Below are 21,610 nucleotides of genomic sequence, written 5' to 3'. Positions count from 1 at the left end.
TACATATAATTAACGATATGCAAATTATTCACCCTATTCATTGGACTGATTGTATGTATTATCCATATCCCCTACCCTTCTTCTGTTTGTGTTTTTAAATTTGTAAGCCTATGAGGGCAGGGAATTTTTTCCTGTGTTTGTACAACACCCAGCACTGTGAATTTTCAATCTTGACTGGGGACTTCGGATACTATCAGTATTTACTACTACTACCAAAAAACATACCAATATTTTCCCATGGGCTATATTATGCCCTTAGTTTTTAAGCATAAAAGCCAAAAGGTACGACATGGTATGATATTTTTAGTGGACACAAGAACAGTGTCCACACTAATGCCACTTCAAAACTGGAGTCACCATACCAGAGCATTCTTTTCTAAACTCATCCAGGCCTTATAAGTAAGGCCTTACCAAATTCAGTCCATTTTGGTCAATTTCACGGTCATAGGATTTTAAAAATCATAAATTTCATGATTTCAGCTATTTAAATCTGAAATTTCACAGTGTTGTAATTGGAGGGGTCCTAAATGTAAAAGTGGCGGCAGCTGGGGGTTAGGATGGCATGGTATGGTATTGCCACCCTTACTTTTGTGCTGCTGTATGGTATGGTATTGTATTGTATTACCACTCTTACTTCTGTGCTAGGTCCATAAGATTTCTGAATTGAACCTAAAAGTCTGGCTGTGTAGTGTACTGTAGTGAACTGATCTTAGAACAGAAAGTAAGAGTGAAGTCAGAGTGAGTTATAGAACGGGGTAGGCAACCTATGGCATGCGTGCGAGCTGATTTTCAGTGGCACTCACACTGCCCGGGTCCTGGCCACCAGTTCGGGGGGCTCTGCATTTTCATTTAATTTTAAATGAAGATTCCTAAACATTTTAAAAACCTTATTTACTTTACATACAATAATAGTTTAATTATATATTGTAGACTCATAGAAAGAGACCTTCTAAAAACGTTAAAATGTATTACTGGCACACGAAACCTTAAATTAAAATGAATAAATGAAGACTCGGCACACCACTTCTGAAAGGTTGCCAACCTCTGTTATAGAATAAGATAAATATATAATTTTAAATATGTAGATTTTTCTACTATAGTTTCACAGTTTGCTGTTTCCCCATCTCTTTTTCCTTGTTCTAAGTAAAATCCCTGCCATGCTAAGACAACATATCTTCAGAAGAATGCAGCACTTTCACAGGCTATTACAACTTATCCAAACAGCAGCAATTGTTGCCATTTAAGATTTCCAGACAACTCAGAGATAAAAAAACACGTTTGCTTCTCCTTAGATATTTGCCTGGTGTGCATGGGATGGGCAGTGACATTGGACTGTGTGTATGTGAGTGGTGTGTGAGGGGGAGAGATGAGTATGTGAATAAATGCTGTACCCACAATAGAGCGGTGCAATCAGTACCACTGCTGAAGACCATATAAGGAACCACCCAGCCTGAATCCAGGTAGGATTTAGAGAGAAAAATGGCTGTTGGGGACAGCTTTCGGGAGAGGGTAAGAGAAGGGATAGGTGTGTGAGGGGCATTAAAAGAACAACAAAAAGGGAAAACATGGGCACTCTAGCACAAAATCAGTATGTTGAGAACAAAATTAATAAAGGAACCAAACTACATGAAGAGGAGAAATTCTTTAATTGCCTATACACCAGTGCTAGCAGCCTGGGTAACAAACAAAAGGAACTGGGATTGTTCATTTATCAGCACAAATTCAAAATGTAGCTGGTATTACTGAAACCTGGTGAGATGATTCACAAGATTGGAATGTTAAAATCTATTGTTACAACCTACTTAGGAAGGATCAAGTGGACAAAAGCAAAAGGAGAGTAGCATTCTATGCTAAAAATGCCATTACCTGTTTCTGAGTAATTGAACTCAAATGCAAATGATCTGAATGCTTATGGATCAATGTCCTAACAGATAAAGCACAACATGGGGTATTAGTTGGTGTCTGCTACAGACATCAAATCTCATCGGAAAAAAGGATAACCAGCTCCATGTGTAGGAAAAAAGCTGCATGATCATGGAGGAGATCCATTCGAGTAACACATGCTGGAGGTCTCTTGCTGATAGTACTAAAACATCCTTGGAATTTTTAAATAATATAAATAACTTCCCAACTGAAAATGTGTCACAACCAACACAGCGGAATTCTACATTAGACCTGGTCTTGACAGACAAAGAGAAACTGATCATAGAACTAGAAATTAAATTGTAACTTAGGTACAAGTCATCATTCCTTGATCACATTTATAATGTGCAGACAGAATGATGAGCAAACCAGTCATATATATACTTGGTGCTTTAAAAGGGCCAATTTCACAAAGCTGAAAACAATTATGAGCTAAATCAGGTGGGAGGAAGAATTTAATCAGAAAAATGTGAATAATAACTGAGAATTTTTTAAGAACATTTTACTAGATGCCCAATAAGCCACAATCAAGGAAGGAGGCTTGGTTAAAAAAAACTAAGCCTGGATTAGAGGGAAGTGAAAGCAATTATAATCCATATTATATTTAAAATTTTAACAAATGAAAGAAAGGGGAAATTGACAGTAATAAATACAAGTCAGAAGCTGGGATTTGTAGAAAACTAGTAAGGGAAGCAAAGGGACAGAAAGAGAAGTATAGGGTCAGCAGAGTTAAAAGCAGTAATGAATTTTTAAAATATATTAGGAACAAAAAGATTCCTGACAATGGCATTGGTCCATTACTAGATGGAAATGGTAGAATTATTATTAATGATAAATTATAAAAGGCAGAAGTGTGCAGTAAATATTTCTGTTCTGTATTTAGCAAAAACAGATGATGTAGTCTCATCAGGATAACACCACTCTTTCCATTCCACTAATATCTCAGGAGGATGTTAAACAGCAGCTACTAAAGAAAGTCATATTTAAAACAGCAGATCCAGATAACTTGTATCCAAGAGTTTTAAGAGAGCTGGCTGAGAAGCTGCCTGAACCATTAATGTTGATTTTCATTTAGTCTTGGAATACTGGGGAAGTTCCAGAAGACTGGAAGAAAGCTAATGTTGTGCCAGTATTTAAAACGGATAAATGAGATGACCTGAGTTATTACAGGCCTGTCAGTCTGACACGAATCCTGAGCAAGATAATGGAGCAGCTAATACAGGACTTATTTAATAAAGAATTTAAAGAGGGTAATATATTTAATGCCAATCAACATGGGTTTATGGAAAATAGAACCTGTCTAACTCGTTTGTTTTTTTAATGAGATTACAAATTTGGTTGATAAAAGGTAATATTGTTGATGTAACACACTTCTGTAAGGCATTTGACTTGGTGCCACATTATATTTTGATTAAAAAACTAGAATGGTGAAGTCAACATGGCACACATTATATGGATTAAATGCTAGCTGCCTGATAGGCTTCAAAATGTAATTGTAAACAGGGAATCATCATCAAATGGATGTGTTTCCAGTGGAGTCCTGTTGGCCCTACTCTAATTAACATTTTTATCAGTGACCTATAAGAAAACATAAAATCATCACTGATGAAGTTTGCAAATGACACAAAAAATGGAGGAGTGGTAAATAATAAGGACGACGTGCCACCTATACAAGTAAATGCATATATCTAGGAACAAAGAATGCAGGTCATTACTTATAGGATGGGGGACACTATCGGGGAAAGCAGTGACTCTAAAAAAGATCTGGGGTCATGGTGGATGATCAGTGAACATGAGCTCCCAGTGCACCACCTATGGCTAAAAGGGCTAATGTGATCCTTGGATGAATAAATAGGGGAATTTCAAGTAGCAGTACTGAGATGATTTGACCTCTGTATTAGGCATTGGTGTGACCATGGCTGAAATACTGTGTCCAGTTAGTGTTCACAATTCAAGATGGATGTTTAAAAACAGGAGTAGGTTCAGAGAAAAAAAAAAGAGTCTTAGCTTCCTTATTTAGAACTGCGTCTTGTGTTCTATTCCGCAGAAACATTGTTTTAATACCCTCTCAAAACATTCATGGGAAAACAAAAACAAAAAACAAACATAATATCCCCTGTGAACTATAGCTGTATCAACAGTTTGCACCAGCTGAGTGCTATACTGACAGAATGAAGCACATTTTTGTTTTGTTAAAAAGATACATATATATCTTTACATATAACTATATAGTTATCGTTATTTTGTTTGCAGAATAGAACAAAAGATCCAGTTCTAAATAAGGAAGCTAAACATTCCAAAAGGGGGCAAGAAAGCCACACAAAAACATTAGCTCATATTGCTAAGATGAAGATGTGGACCAAAATTAGAATATACCCCACATAAATAAAACAAGTTTAAATAATGGCTTTCCTGAATAAAAAAAATGATTTAGAGCAGGGGTCGGCAACTTTCAGAAGTGGTGTGCCAAGTCTTCATTTATTCTCTCTAATTTGGTTTCATGTGCCAGTAATACATTAACGTTTTTAGAAGGTCTCTTTCTATAAGTCTACAATATATAACTAAACTATTATTGTATGTAAAGTAAATAAGGTTTTTTAAAATGTTTAAGAATCTTCATTTAAAATTAAATTAAAATGCAGAGCCCCTTGGACCGGTGGCCAGGACCCAGGCAGTGTGAGTGCCACTGAAAATCAGCTTGCGTGCTGCCGTCAGCATGTGTGCCATAGGTTGCCTACCCCTGATTTAGATAAGTGGGCTTCTCTCGCATTATATTTTCTTACTAGCAGATACTTCCTATGGGGACAGATTAGACTTCCAGTGATATATAAGATGGAATTCTCCTAATGAAGACACATTACAAGAATAGGTTCTTATATATGCATGAGCAAAAAAAAAAAAAAAAAAAAAGAATGTTTTTAAACTTCGGTGTCTAAATCCAGTTAGGCTGCTTTTTTTTAAGGTTCCTTAGTTTTCAGAGGTGATGAATACCCACAATTCCCACAGGTGTGAAAGCAAATGAAATCAAGACCACTTATTTAGGTTTTCCAATTGTGGATTTTGGCACCCAAATTTGAAAATTCTGGCCAGGCATTTTAAAAATTATTTCTAATAAGCCACACAATTAACATCTTATGGATCTAATTTGCCAGTACCAATCAAGCAGTGGCTCTCAACCTTTCCAGACTACTCTACTCCTTTCAGGAATTTGATTTGTCTTGTGTACCCCAAATTTCACCTCACTTAAAAACTACTTGCTTACAAAATCAAACACAAAAATACAGAAGTGTCACAGCACATTATTACTGAAAAATTGCTTGCTTTCTCTTTTACCATATAATTATAAAAAAATCAATTGCAATATAAATATTGTACTTACATTTCATTGTATAGTATATAGAGCAGTATAAACAAGCCATCATCTGTATGAAAGTTTAGTTTATACTGACTTTGTGATAGTGCTTTTTATGTAGCCTGTTGTAAAACTAGGCAAATATCTAGATGAGTTCATGTACCCCATGGAAGACCTCAGTGTACTCCCAGAGGTACGTATACTCCTGGTTGAGGACCACTGCAGTAGAGCACTCATTTTTAATAACCAAGTATAAATGTATTGTTTACTAGCTTAACAATCCCCTTGACTAATATCTGAAAAGATTAATTGTTTTAGCTGTAGTGTGTTGGAGGATTTCTTGCAGCTCACTTGCAAAAATACTATGCTTTCTTATGTATTATAAAAATTCCAATAGAAGCATACAGCCCACACAACAATACAGAATAAACCCTTTTCTGAAATTCCTCCCTCAGAAAATACACAAATTATTCACTTTTCCTCACTGAGGATTATTTAGCAAGTAAGATTTAAAAAATCCTGTATTCTACACAGGTTGAAAAGTAACCTTAAACTAAGCATACCTGAATAGACTAGACGAATATCAAAATAATTTAATTAAAACAAATTCTGACATCTGTAATATATATACTTAAAATATTTAAGGAACAATTCAGAAAATCTATAAAATTTAAAAACACACTGCCAACTAAAAATACATTTACTGTTGTGTACTGCTTATATATTTCACAAATTAAGTTTTTACCTCCATTTAAAGAGGTGTATGACAACTTTAGACCAACTAAATACAAAATAGACAGTTAGGAGGTAATAAGCCAGGGAACCAAAATATATATTTTGTCATCTTAAACAAAGGAGCCTCCTGGAAACCAAAGATGCATAGATAATACAAACATTCATGTGCTCATTGAAAAGAATCAAAGAGAACTGATCTGAAAATGCATACATCATCGTCAGCAAAAAGTGAATGTTAAAACCAGACTCACTAGTGAAACCTAGAAGCTTCCCAGAAAGAGTGAGAACTAAGAACAGTTGGGGAACATATCTCTTATCTACACAATTCTTACCAGCACTTCTACTGGACTGTCCACTTCTACTTCACATGGAGCTGCATCCTTGTATTGTTGGGGAGACTCAATAACAAGCTCTTTTTTAACACTTCTAGTATTTGCTCTTGCCTGCATTCTTAGCCAGAAAACAACTCAAAAATCTGAGAAATTCTGTTTTTTAGCATCAAAATAAACAGCATGCCAGCAATTCAGAGAAAACAAAAGCTTTTTCCAGACACAAGCTGCAGAAAGTACCAACTAGTTTAACTACTAAGCTGCAGTTTGCTAAGTCTGTCATGGGGGAATGCATGACAAACGAAGCCCAGCCTCTAAAGGGTGTACCCTTCCTCTGGAAAAAAGGTGGATCCATTTCAATGCCACTGGAACACACACCAAAAATGGTGCAATACAGAATTTTCCTCACTATGATAACTGTGCATAATACTCACAAAATAATTAATAAACACCTTCAGTACTTAAGAAAAATATTTAAGAGTAAATATGTATTGTAGAACAAAACAAACATATTCACTGCAGTTTGGAACCCTTCAGAAAAGCAAAATTCCAAGTATTATTCTTTCCAGATTATTCTTCTACTCCATCCATTTTCTACTCCAGCAGCTCATTAAGTATTAGAGGCAATGCCATTCCAGTCAGCAGGGTATTTCTACATAATACTGACTCAATTTTTTCATTCTAATGTTTCCTAAACCAAGATTTAAGATGGCTTTTTTCCTAATTTCATGTCCTCTCTATAAAACCTCGAATACTCTGCAAAGATGCTAATCAGGTTGCAAAGCCTGCTTTCTATTTTTGCTTTAATTCCAAGCATACTGGTAATCCTCTCTCTTCCTTCTATACCATTACTCTCATCCCACAATTCAGGTCTAATTACCATAATTCATTATCATAATTGGGAATGAAAGAATTTTCTTCCTCTTCCTTTACCTTTCAGACATCAAACCCAGGGCACCCGGTGCAAGGATGTTTAGCGCCCTAGGCGAGACTTCCACCTTGCGCCCTTCCCCCGTCCCCGAGCCCTGCGGCATCTCCCTGCCCCCCCCCCCGCCCTGAGGGCCCCCCCGTGGCAGCACCCGCCAGAGAAAGGGAAGAGCCTAAAACATGTAAAAGGACATTTAGTTTGATAGTTTTGTGTCTGGTAAGAACTCACTTATCAATAGACACAGCTGGAGAACCCTTATGTCTGTATAGATGTAGTTGTGAAATCCTCACTTCTATATTGTTTTGTATGTTTATTTGCATGGTCTCTGTCTGGTTCTGTGATTGTTTCTGTCTGCTGTATAATAAAATTTTGCTGGGTGTAAACTAATTAAGGTGGTGGGATATAATTGGTTAGTTAATCATGTTACAATATGTTAGGTAAATTTTAGTAGAATGATTGGTTAAGGTATAGCTAAGAGTATTATTATATAAATTAGGGGCAAACAGGAAGTAAGTTGGGATTCGAACATAAGGAAAAGGAACTTGAATTTAAGCTTGCTGGAAGTTCACCCCAATAAACATCAAATTGTTTGCACCTTTGGTCTTCGGGTATTGCTGCTCTCTGTTCATATGAGAAGGACCAGGGAAGTGTGAGAGTGAAGGAATAAGCTCTCTAACATCTATCTTTTAATTCTCTCAGTGAAGCATCTGGAAAAAGGAAGTCTCATCTCTCCAACCATGTTTTACACAATATTATTCACTCACTTTTATTTTACCTATAGCACAGAAATGGCAGTTTTATGTAGTGAATGATCTTTCTGCTAAGAGTAGTTAATTCCTTTTATCTCAGCTGTGCCTTCAACACTGAAGTTCACTTCATTCTTCTGAACCACATTCCAGATCCATACAAATTTCTCTCTCTAGGTCTTTTTCTACACCAAGATCCCTCCTCTAAGCAGTTTTGTAAGGATCGCCATCTTAGCACTCCACTCTTCCTCTCATCTTTACCACCAAAACTGAAAATTTTCAATTACAGGTGGAGCCAGTAACGCTACTTTTGTTAAGGTTGCCTAACACGTTTCATTGTAAGTTCCACTTGCTTATAAAACTTTGCCAAATTTTAACCATTCTGGCTGAAGTTTTCCATGCAGAGTGTCTGCCTCAGGCTGCAATTTTTTTAGGAAATTTTCTGCAAAAATGGTTTGGCCATTACCAAAAAAGAAAGGGAAAAATGTGGTTTAGCCCATATTAAAAGCAAAATCAACCATTAAGTTGAGAAGCTTTAACATCTCCAGGGTTTGGAGCAGTGTCTTGACATTCAGCAAGGGGATTGATTTTATGTCGGATTTTTTTTCCCCCTTCTTGTGAAAAACCAGCCAGATTCAGCCAAATTATAAGCCTTTGAAAATGTCAGCTAAATTGTTAGAAGATTCTAACTGTAGTGAGCATTCTCCAGCCTAGGGCAGATGAACTTTCCCTCAATTGCTCCTCCTGCCAGCTGCAAGCCACTGTGGCACCAGACACTAGAACTGAGATGATCTGGTGATTGTACAACCAGACTGAAAACTTTTCCACTGAGCTGTGTAGCACTTCCTCATAGACTCCTTTCTATTATTGTTAAGGGCAGTCTGAATCATTTCTGAAAATGCGGTCTCTAGGTTCAATGCCCATCCAAAAAAATCATGCTTTCAGATGGAGAGAAGTTAGACTGCGATGCTTGACTCTGCCTCTCTCCTGTGTCAGTAGGTCTGGGATGGATGGTCTGTAAGCTGATGTATGGGTGTGTTGAACCAGAAATGTCTGGGCCAGCTGGACGCAATCAGAATGACCACTATGCCATCCTGCTTGATCTTTCTCAGCACCCAAAATAAGAGGGCAATGGGGAGAAAGGCATACATCATTTGACCTGACCAGTGAACCAAAAGGGCATCTCTTAGGGTTATAAAGTTTAAGGCCAGACGGGATCACTAGATCATCTAAGTCAGATCTCCTGTATATCACAGGCCACTAACACCACCCAGCACCTGCACAGTAAACCCAACAACTGAAACTAGACCAAAATATTCTAGTCCACAGGAGACTAGACCATTATGTACCACTAGCAGAGATTAGGCGGGACCATGGTGCAATAATGCCTAAGGCTCCTGCAATCGCAGGGAAGCTGTATACCCACATAATCCTGGCAAGTGTCCTGTACCCACACACTGTAGAGAAAGGTGAAAAAAAACCAAGGTCACAGCTGATCTGACCTGAAAGAAAATTGTTTCCCAATCTCACATATGGTGACCAGTTAGATCCTGAGCATATGAACAATGACCAGCCAGCACAACACCTGAAAGAGAATGCTCGGTGACACTTCAGAGCACTGGCCCTTTCTGTACAAAGTCCCATCTCCACCCAAGGCCATCCCTGATGCTTCAGAGGAAGAAGATTTTTAAAAAAAAATACACTAGGGGGCTAAAATTTCTTTCCTGATGCCTCCAGGTGGCTGGCTGTAACCCTGAAGCATGAGCTTTTAGGAACATAAGACAAAGTTGAGCCCCAAGGCTGCTGAGTCCTGTCCCTTACCATCATAAGTAACCCCATCATATAATCAAACTGATAAATTTATGCAGCTCTCTTGCAAAACTACTTTAGTTGTTTGCTCCCATAACTCCTACTGGGAGGCTGTTCCAGAACCTCACCCTTCCATCTTGAATTTGTTTATGGTCATTTTACACCCATTTGTTCTTGTGCCAATATTGTCCTTGAGCTTAAACAGCTCTTCACTCTCCTTCGTATTTAACACCTCTCCCCAATGTGTTTATAGGTAGCAATCATATCCTCTCTGTCTTCTTTTTGCTGGACTAAAACAAGCCAAGCTCTACCAGTCTTCTCATTGGATAGGCCCTCATTCCCTAGATCATCCTAGTAGGTCTTCTCTGCACCAGTTTGTTTGAATTCATCTTTCTTGAATAAGGGTTACTAGAACTGTACACAGTATTCCAAGTGAGGTCTTACCAATGTCTTGTACAATGGCATTAATACTTCGGTCTCTGCTAGAAATGCCTCACTTGATACATCCTAGGATCACAATTGTCTTTTTTACAGATGCATCACAACGGTAGCTTACAGTCATCTCCTCTGGATCCTTGACCTTGCGCGTGCGCGCACACACACACAGTAGATTTTGCATTTTCTGTTCTCATGAGATGCAAAAAGTGCCCAAGACTCCAAGATGCAAAAAGGGCTCCCCACTGATGAAATATGTTCTATACTGCAGAATTGTGTAACTCCCATTCACGCTCCTGGGGAAAACATCTGCTGAGATTCTCTACCAGTGAGTTGTGCATACCCAGCAGACATACTGCTGACAAAGACCTGGTGGCAAATGCACCATTTCCACAGCCTGACTGCCTCTACACAGAGTGGTGGACCTTGCTCCCCCTTACTTGTTGGAGCACAACACTATTGACATGTCTGACATCACATGAACATGTAGGGACTGAATTAAATAGTGAAAATGCTTCCAGGCTTTGGGGACTGCCAACAGTTCAAGCAGGTTTATGTGCATTCTGGATTCTAGGGAAGTCCATATCCCTGCTTTGTGCTGTTAGTCTAGATCAGGGGTAGGCAACCCATGGCACGTGTACCAAAGGCAGCACACAAGCTCTTTTTCAGTGGGGCACACACTGGCCACCGATCCAGGGGACTCTGCATTTTAATTTAATTTTAAATGAAGCTTCTTAAACATTTAAAAAACCTTATTTACTTTACATACAACAGTTTAGTTATATATTATAGACATAGAAAGAGACCTTCTAAAAACGTTAAAATGTATTACTGGCACATAAAACCTTAAATTAGAGTGAATAAATGAAGACTTGACATCACTTCTGAAGGGTTGCCAACCACTGGTCTAGGTGACAGTCTAAGTGACGCTCCACTCTGACAAGGAAATGTCCATGATCAAGGTCTTCTCTGCTGGGAGAGAAGCAAAAGGTCTTCATTCTCCCACCAGGCTAGTAAGGATTGCACTTTATGTGGGAGCAAGATTAGCTTGTTCATGTTGTCTCTGCTTGGTGAGTAGACTGTCCAGAGGGATCTCCCAAAACAGGGTGACTGAGCAAGAAAATGGCAGATGAAATGCAATGTTGATAAATGCAAAGTAATGCACCTTGAGAAACACAGTCCTAACTAAACATACAAAATTATGGCATCTAAATTAGCTGTTACCATTCAAGAAAGAGATCTGGAAATCATCGTGAATAGTGCAGCAGGCAGTCAAAAAAGCTAGCAATGGTACGAATCAGTAGGGAAGGGATAGATAAAACAGAAAATATCATATCACCACTATATAAATCCATGTTACTCCCACAGCTTGAATGCTGTGTGCAGTTCTGGTTGCCCCATTTCTAAAAATATACATTAAAATTGGAAAAAATACAGAGAAGGGCAACAAAAAAGATTAAAAATATGGATTATGTCATCTCAGGAGAAATTCAAAAGACTGGGGCTGTTCATCTTGGAAAAGATAAGACTGAGAGGAGATACCACAGAGGTCTATAAAATCATGAATTAATTGTTATTTACCCCTTCACATAACACATGAACCAGGGGTCAACCAATGAAATGAATAGGCAGCAGGTTTAAAACAACATAAGGAAATACTTTATCATACAACACAGTCAACCTGTGGAATACATTGCCAGGGGACGTTCTGAAGCCAAAAGTATAACGGGATTTTAAAAAAATTAGATAAGTTCATGGAAGATATATCCATTAATGGCTATTAGCCAAGATGGTCAGGGACGCAACCCCAAGCTCTGGTTGTCCCTAGACCTCTGACTGCCAGAATCTCAGACTGGATGACGGGCTGGAACTCTCAAGAAATTGCCCTGTTTTGTTCACTTCCATCTGGCACTGGCCAGTAATGAAGGACAGGATACTGGGTCCCGCATAGCCATTCTTATGTTGCTATCTTAAACAAAGGAAGTATTATCTGTAATTAGTGAGCTGAACTGACTGTTTCTGGCCACCATGATCTTCAAGATTTTAGAAATAGTAGATCACATCCTCTCAGACCTAGCTTATATTTATAAATTGGAAAAGGATAGCGAGCTTTCCTACTTCTGCAACTTCTAGTTGGCTTCTTAACTTTGAATGAGCTAGTAATTGAACTGAACTAGTTAAATCAACTGAAATGAAGAAAATATTCTCTGTGCATCTGCAGAAGAGGCAACTACTGTCAAAAGCTGGTTTAGCACTTCAACTAACTCTGGTTCCAGGTGCCCAGCCAATGACTTCCACCAGTTCAGTGGTTTGACTCTCTTTAAAACTTGGAAGCAAAACATTAAGCAATACATATATTTCTTTATTTAATGTAAATTATTTTAATAGACATAATAGGTTCAGGCCTTAATGTAGGTTGTCAATTTCAATTTTTAATACATATTTTTAAATAACCCCTTTTAAAATTAAATTTAAAAATCCAAGGGTTTTTTTGTTTTTGTTTTTTGTTTTTAAATCATGGATTTTTATCCACCTTGAGTGGATGAGCTCAGACTCTCCCCATGCAAGAGGGACTATGGCAAAAGTATTACATCTCCTGTTGAAACAGCAGCAGCAGCTATAAGTCACAGCAGAAGAGCAGCAGCAGCTACAGTAGGCTGCCCTCATTTGTCTGCTAAAGAGCCATCAGCTCAAGGCAGTGCAGCTAGTGGCACAGCAGCAGCAACAGACAGTACAACTCACTGCTAAACAGCACTAGCAGGAAGCTCACCCCTGTCAGCAGCAGGAACTAGAGAGGAATCAGTAGTTCCTAGAGCACGTCCTGTTCATGACCAAGCAATGATTCCCCTAGGCACAGGAAGGATATATTCGTGGTCTACTTGTGAGAAACCTGGACAAAGAAAGTTAGAATGGCAGAGGTGTTAGTACTAGGGTGGTCTGGTAGTAAGGCAGGGGAACTCAAGTGGGACCAGAAAGGAGACACGCTTAGGAGGTTTGCCAGGCAACTGCAGACCTGGAAGCTTGCTCTTAGGAAGTACAAATGCTGAAAGGCAGGCAGCAGAATGAGTAGAGTTTTCCTGGTGGGAAAGTTAAGGGTCTACTCTTACGAACTACAACTTTGAGGAACTAAGTTCTCACTTTTTGGTTGGGTACAGCAAAGTCAGATACTTAATTCACTCAAGCAGCTGCGTAAAGGGAGAGAGTGCACTAGGACACAGGGTCTCCCCTTCCTAGGCAGGTCTCTCAACAGGTAAACAATTACAGCAAGCATTTATACCTTTGTTACAGACAATAATAAGCAACAGCTGCATTTTGTTTATATATAGGTCATCCTGATACCTTGTTTCTCACTTATTTAGACTCTAATCTACATTTCATATTATCTACACATTATCTACACAAGGTCGAAACAACTTCTCAGTTCTTTTCCACTCGCCTCACACAATCTTCACTTCTACAAATCTCGTGTTATTAGGGTTACAGTTAGCCTGACTCTTGCTAACAAACTGTCATGCATTGCAATCCCCTTCCTGTCAGTTCTTTCTCTGCTTCCACACCCCCTAGGACATCTGATGTTCATAGCTGTGGGAAAACCCTGAAGACAAAAGGAAAATAATTCCCCAGGAAGTGAGGAGATTATAGCAGGTCTATATACACAGGCTAGTATAGACATGCTCACAAGCAGTTTTCAGTACTGGATTATCCTGTTAACTGTTCATGAACCTGATAGACTGCTGGAGCTGAAAACAAAAATAGCCCAATGGCAGTAAGCTAGACTTGGAAATATAGTAGCGCTCCCTGGCTGTGGCCGCAAGGAAGAAGCTGGTGATAGTCTTAAAGGCGCTAAAGAGCCATACCAGCATAGCTAACAAGAGCTGGGATAGAGTCATCATCCAGCTCCATAATCTGCATGCCCAGATTTGAAAGAAAGTTACGAGATCACAGGTTATGACGGTGGTGCAAGATAACATGAGATGATACTTTTAAGAGCGGAAAAATGAGAAGTAGCAGTGCTTGCTGCTGGAGAAGGAGCCAGCTAAACTTTATGCTGAAACTGAAATGCAGGCACAGACACTTGATTTGGGAAAAGAGGTCCAGTGACAAGAGTGAGCTACCGGTACAGCTGCAGCCAGAGCCATTAGCTTGATGACTGAACTTTGACAAGGACCAAGTCATCAACCTATAAGTAGGACCCTACCAAATTCATGGCTGTGAAAAACACATCACAGACTGTGAAATCTAGTCTCCCCCATGAAATCTGACTACTGTAGGGAGGATGCAGTATTGCCACCCTTACTTCTGCGCTGCCTTCAGAGCTGTGTGGTGAGATAGTGGCGGCTGCTGGCCAGGCACCCAGCTCTGAAGACAGCACCATTGCCAGCAACAGTGCAGAAATAAGGGTGGCACGATATGGGGAGAGAGGTTGTCACGTTGTTGGGGGTTGGGGGGAGCAGGGATGGCCTTATGAGTGGGTGACATTGGCGACAGCCTAGGGCTCCATGGTTAGGGGGATGTTGTGGCCACCCCGAGAGGCAGACCATGGCCCATTTAAACCTCAAGAGCTGGGGAGGGGCAGGTGGGGGATGCCCCAGCTGTGGGCTCCTACCACACACCGGGCTCCAGCTACTAGTCCCAGCCAGGCTGTGCAGGGATGGGACTTCCTCTTCTGCACAAGATGCTCCCAGGGTCGGGTCAGACCCACCTCTGTAAGTAGTAAGAGTAAGAGTGGCAATATCATACCATACTCACTTCTGTGTTGTTGATGGCAGTAGCACTGCCTTCAGAGCTCAGCTCCCAGGCAGCAGCCACTGTTCTCTGGCTGCCCAGCTCTGAAGTCCCCGTACAATAGCCTTGCGATCCCTCCACAACTTCCTTTTGAGTCAGGACCTCCATGTTTACAACACTGTGAAATTTCCGATTTAAAATATCTGAGACAATGAAATTTACCAAAGTGGACCGTAAATTTAGTAGGGCCCTACCTATAAGTAAGACAAAGGAACTGGAGCAGTAAATAGCTGAGAAGAATCTCTCTGCCTAGTATGCAGACGAGCGGGACCATGCTGAAGCAAAAGCACGAGATACAGATCCTTCCCCTAACAAGGGATGTGAAGGGGGAATTGAAACATAAGGTGGATCTGGAGAGGCTCTACACTAGTTGAGGAGATTAACCAGAAGCATCGAGGAAGAAGCACAGTTGCAAGCATGGGCAGAGAACACCAAGTGGCAAAGGAACCTGGTCAGTGAAAACTACCGAAATGTATCGTAAGATTGGACACAGAAGCGAATGAGATCAGCACAAACAAAGCACCTGCACAAACAAAGCACCAGACACTGTAGTCATGAGAGTGCTTCTTACTGCTTCCAGACTTACCAACACAGCACTGAAAGGGATGACTATGAAGGCCTAACCTCCTTGGCCAATAAGCATTAAGAGGAAATTAATGCTTCAAAGCAAGCTAGGCAGAAGGTGATGAATTAGCTCAAGTAAAGCAAGGATTAGAATCCACATATCTATGCTGGAAGGACTTCACCTCCAGATACACTAACTGAAGGACATTACTTTGAGGCAAGCCTAATAAAAGAAGAGCTGGAGGAATGGGGCCAGAAAAGTAGACTTTCTGGAGCAGGAAGCAGAGAATCAGACAGAGCCTGCCTGGAGATGGCCAAGTCTTTTTTTTTTTTTTTGTGGTGGGGGTGTAGGGAGGACAAGGAGCACGTCAGGGTGAGACTGGCCCTTTAAGGGAGCTGGATGTGCCTTGTTTAGTCTGCTTGTCAGGTGATGGGATTAAAAATCCATGGATCATGAGACAGTTGTGTGACAGGATTACAATGTAAAAAGAAACCTGTCTCAGTCACTCAGCACTACATCTGCTCACTGAGATAAGTGACAGCAATTAATTAGGGATGCTCCATGTTCTCCTCTTTGACTACATATGAAGTGTCAGAGTTTAATCTGATCATGCTAATTCTTAAAGCCCTCAATAGTACAGGCAATGGTTACACTGAAAATATCACTGAAAGTTGCCCTGAACTTTGTTCTTTAGCTGGGCAGACAAATGTATTTTTGTTACAGTGGCCCCCCAACATGTGGAACTTGTTTTCCCTGGGCATTCATCTCAATTTATCCTTCCCAACTTTTAAACAAACTGATTTTTTTTTCCCAAAAGGACTTGTATAATGCAAGTTCCTTGGGATAGGGACAGTGTCTCTTTGTATCCTATACTAGTACAGCACTAAGCAGAGTGACAACACTTCATGTTCATTACAATCACTGGAAGCCCTTTAATTACAGTTCCCTTTGGAGGTTCCCGTTTTTTTTTGTTTGTTTGTTTTAATATTAAGCATTTAATTATACGGACTTTATAAAATTCTATAACTGCCTCAAGACGGGCTGGAGAAAGACAAGATGGGACAGGAGAAAGACAAGAAGTACTTTGTAAGGTTGATGCTGAATGATTCCTACATTGCATAGCTAGCAGGATTCCACATTGTATAGCACTAGTTTAAATAAGCATAAATAAAAAAATGAAAGAAATTGAGTGATTGCGGCTTTCAAGTTACTTTTACTTTAACAAAAGCATTTGTAGGAATCAAAACTGTTTCCCATTAAAATTGAGAGATCAAAAAGCAAATGCCTATCAATAAATGAAAATAGAATTATGCTTTAATTTATTACATCCATCAGGTTTTTAATGGTATATCTTCCAGATTGCTACATGCTTCTTGCCGAGAAGAATACTTTTCCTGCTCTCTTGAATTTGAATGAAATAGTCCAAATGAATAATGTTCTCTCAGCTTATGTAAAAAGAAGATTCTGCAGACAAAATCTAGTGTACCACTTGAACCAACTCTGCCTTTAAGCAATTGGAAAGTGACTTCAGATAGTTCAGTGACTTGGAGTTTAACTTCAAACACCAACATGCATTTCTGGAACACGTCACCAATCCCAATATATATGACTGACATACATCACAGCTTGAAAAATTTACCAGACACCTAAATAGGCAGAAGTAGACAGGAAAATCCCAAATGAAATGCCATAGTGAAAAGCCCAGCCCTCACACCCTCGGCTGAAAGAGAAAGAGGCAGGATTCTATCAGAGGGCTGTCCTTGGATCCTTCTGGGGGGCTCTATCCTTCATATCAGCCTCTATCTAGTGAGTTTCTAAAAAGTGAACAACCAACTATCACCATTCCATTAGTGTGAGGAGCTTTGTCTTTTTCCTCCCTCTAAAGACTACTGGGTATTTCAAGTATCGAGGGGGTTTGTCCTGTTCCTCACACCAACCACCATCCTCCCTCAGCCAGACTCCTTACTTTTGTGAGCAGATATTGAGGAAAAGTCTGTTACTCTATCCATTCCCCATTCTCATATTCTACCTACAGAATAAATCCAGTGCCTACCAGTAAACCTGCTTATAGATTTACCGAGGGGCGGATGCACTGGTTGTCTGTCGTCTCAGTCAGGGACAACACTGCATCAATTTACTTTCAGTTCACATTTGGAAGATTACCTTCACAACCATAAAAAGCTAAAAAAATATATATTTTTAAAGGCAAAGATTTAAATTCTGCAGAATAGATGCTTAACTTCCCATATTGACAAGGAAAAAGCTTACCATTCACCTTGATTTTTTCAAGCTGGTGTATAATTGGTTATTACCCAATCACAACTGTCCAATAATGAATTCAAGGGATAATGGTAATATTCTGTTTATAAAAATCTCTCGAGACCCAAAGTGGCCAAGTGATCTATCAATAAAACTGTCCTTTAAATTTCTTTAAAAGTTTATGAAGTCTTTCACAGTTATTTTTATTATTGGTTCCAAGCGATACAGCATTTCCACAAACACAGCTTTTGAGGTAATGGATTTATTTGCACTTAAGATACAAAATGACCATTTTCACATGTCACATTAAAAAAGGACTTTCCCAAGTATTGTTCATCACTGAAATATTTTTCTTCCTTTCAGGATAACATTTCAATGAAGATCAACAGATGATGTGTTCTTTCCTATCCTGTTATCCGAATCTCTCGTTCAAGTACTCACACACTTCCTACAAATTTAAGAGATTGCCAAGGGAAAGAGAGCTACGATGCATTTCCAGTGAGCACACATTTGTTCTTTTTCCCATTTGCTCATCATCCAAATAAAATGCTGACTCAAAGAAGACAGGTTCTTTCTTGGCTGCAAGTCAACTAGGGAAGAATCTGAGGGACTCCATAATCTCAAGTCTCCCATTACAGATTTGAGAGGCCTAAAGAGGCCAGAAATTCTCCCTGTGTTTTAACTTCCACACACTAAGCACCACATAGGCTATGTCTACATGTATAGCACTGCAGCTGCATTGCTGCATCAATACAGCTGTGCTGGTGCAGCGCATGTGGTGAAGACACTATGCCGACGAGAGACAGCTCTCCTGTCAACATAAAAAACCACCTCTGTGAGCAGCAGAAACTACGTCAGAAGGAGAAGCTCCCCTGCCGACCATAGCACTGTGCACACGAGCGCTTATGTCAGTGTAATTTGTGTTGCTTATTCATACCTTGAGCGTCATAAATTGTGCCAGTGTAAACTGTAATATAGACTACTGGAGTAGACAAAGACGAAGTCAAAAGCTCTGATGACCCTCAGGGAATATGGGGAAGAGGGGAAAAAATTGAGTCCAAAACAGAGAATTACAGCTACTGGAGGCAGTGGACTCATTACTGGTTCTTATAAAGCAGAGAAGGAAGGGAATCCCTACCTAGGCCCTGGAGGGAGCAGAACTGCTGGCACTTCCTCTTCTGCCTGGTGGCAACCTGGAGGTCCACTCGGAGAGTTCCCTGCCTTTGGAAGAATACCTGGACGACCTCCAGGTGGAGGGTCCATTCCTGATGGGAGAAGGACCTGCCGAGGCAATCCGCCAGCACTAGAAAGATGTGGCAGGAAAATTCCGCAGGCTAGACAGACTGCTCCGAGTTCCATGACGTTTATGACATCAGTTCCTCTGGAGACCATGTTCTTTGGGTCAGCAGCTTGTACAGATGCACTCCCCAGCCAAGGTCAGAGACATCCGATATTATCGATACCGAGGGTCAAGGGCTCCTTCCAGGACCAGCCTCGAGTTGGTTCACCACTGCAGTGAGGTAAGAATTTTTGATGGGATTGTGATGACTCTGTCCAGATGATCCCTGGGGGGGGGGGGGCTGCAGACAGTTGTCAGCCACCATTGGAGAGGTCGCAGCCTAAGCCTCGCATGGTGGATGACATAAGTACACGCTGTCATGTGACCCAACAGCCTGGGGCAGACCCAGGCCATGGTTAGGGGATATGCAGAGACGCTGGCAATGAGACCTGCCATCATCTCGAACCTGGTCTGTGGCAGAAATGCTCTGGCATGGGTAGAGTCGAAGGCAGCGCTGATAAATTCTATTCTCTGTACTGGAACTAACATTGATTTTTCCTCATTTATCAGCAGGCCCAGGGCATGGCATGTGACCTGCAGTACTGAGACATGACACTGGATCTGAGACCTGCAGCAGCCCTTGATGAGCCAGTCATCAAGGTACGGGTAAAGCTGGATACCCCAATGCCTGAGGTAAGCTGCTATCACAGTCACGCACTTGGTAAACACCCTTGGGGCCGTAGCCAGGCCGAACAGGAGCACCACAAACTGGTATTGAGCAGACCCCACCGTGAAGCTCAGGAACAGACTTGTGTCCTTGGAATATCGATACGTGGAAGTAAGTGTCTTTCAAATCGAGGGCGGTGTACCAGTCTCCCAGATCCAGGGAGGGAATGATGGAGGCCGGCGAGACCATGCGACATTTCAACTTCTTGAAGTATTTGTTGAGGTCTTGTGGGTCCAGGATGGGCCTCAGATCCCCCTTATCTTTGGGGATTAGAAAGTACCAGGAGTAAAACCCCTTGCCCCTGTACTCGAGGGATTTCCTCCGCAACCCCCACCTGCAGGCGGCCTTTTACCTTTTGTGTGAGCAGGCTCTCATGAGAAGACTCCCTGAAGAGAAAGGGGAAGGGGGGGACAGAAATAAAAGGGAGGGTATAACCCTGAGCCACAGTGTTGAGGACCCATAACGGCGCTCCTGGTTGGCCTTGTAACCCATACCAGTGCTCCATCGACCAGTAGCAGGGTTCCCGGGACCGTCTGCTTGGTAGAACAAAATGGGGAAATACTTCAAAATTACAAGGTGGGTTATGGGTACACTGATTACCTCACTGTTCCCTTCTATGTGAGGAAAATTTTAATAGAAATATTTACTATGTTTTTTTAGGCAAAAGCAGTGAATGGGAGCAGCTAACAGGAGAGTTTCAGAGGAAGTATTGGAGAGAGAGCAAAAGATGCTTTTCTTCTATGTATAATTGTATGCTCAATACCATGATGGGCAGTGATGAAACAATGGTTGTGACCTGCAATGAATGTGTCATGTTTTCTTTCCTGCATGATGCCAGAAGGGACTGCCTGTGTATGAAATGCAAAGGGGTGGCTATGCTGGGCGGAGGGGAGATTCTTGTATTGTAAGGGCAAGTACAGATGCTACAGAGTATCAGAGAAACTGATGAGTTCCTAAAGTGTAGACAACCAGGTTTGGGAGGCATTACAATCAAGGAAGAATAAAAATTGTATTTGGCACTGGTGTGATCACTGCTGGACCACTGTGTCCGGTTCTGGTGCCCACAATTCAAGAAGAATGTTCATAAATTAGAGAAAGTTCAGAGAACAGCCACAAGAGTGATTAAAAGACTAGAAAACATGCTGTATTTAGTTTATCAAAGAGAAGGTTAAGTGGTGACTGGTTAAGAGTGATACTTGCAATACTGTCCACCCACATTAGCACTGCTTGTGAAAGAATAGCCAGGCATGAATGATGTTAGCTGACAGTTCATGTTTGGGTTTTTTTTGGCTTGCTGCCACCTGAGTTGTAATGCTCAAAGAAGGGGGGGGCTAAGCTAATGGTTGCTCGTGAAGGGTCTGAATACTAAGGAGGCCACTCTTCCAGGTAAAAGGTACCCCACCAGTAGAAATGCCAAGTCTCTGACTACCACTGACAATAAACATTTATCTTCAGTAGTGATACCAAGATATATTATGACTGGTGCACACTGAGGAAGCTTCTAGCCCTAAAAAACGGAGGTCAGGGCAGAGAGATACACACAGAAGGGCCAAGAGGCTCTTTACTGACTACTGGTTTTTCCACATCTGGGCTGCTGTCCCTCTCACCATTCTATAGCCATCTGCTGGGGGAAAGATTTGGGGAGGGGGAGAAATAGAAATGGTGGTGATGCATGGCCACCTGCAACAGAAGCTGGGAACAATAACATGGACATTAGCACATGCTGAACCACAGCAGC

The 21,610-nt window shown here is 40.8% G+C and overlaps 1 protein-coding gene and 1 long non-coding RNA gene across 3 annotated transcripts in view; one reads left to right on the top strand and one right to left on the bottom strand.

The window, feature by feature from the left end:
- The window catches only part of DOCK9 (dedicator of cytokinesis 9), a 309,382-nt gene that overhangs the window by 221,614 nt on the left and 66,158 nt on the right, over positions 1-21,610 (bottom strand). The gene's annotated exons all lie outside the window — the stretch shown is intronic.
- LOC123366075 lies at positions 19,145-20,665 on the top strand. 2 transcript variants are annotated; one of them, XR_006577908.1, is made up of 3 exons: positions 19,145-19,386; positions 19,716-19,983; positions 20,533-20,633. It is a non-coding gene; the product is annotated as an uncharacterized LOC123366075 (long non-coding RNA). The 2 variants fall into 2 exon arrangements; XR_006577906.1 differs by having other exon boundaries at positions 19,191-19,386; positions 19,716-19,838; positions 20,533-20,665.

Source organism: Mauremys mutica, chromosome 1 (assembly GCF_020497125.1).
Source record: "Mauremys mutica isolate MM-2020 ecotype Southern chromosome 1, ASM2049712v1, whole genome shotgun sequence".
Taxonomy (NCBI): domain Eukaryota; kingdom Metazoa; phylum Chordata; order Testudines; family Geoemydidae; genus Mauremys; species Mauremys mutica.
Note: the sequence above shows the minus strand (reverse complement) of the source record. Positions and strands in the feature narration are given on the sequence as shown.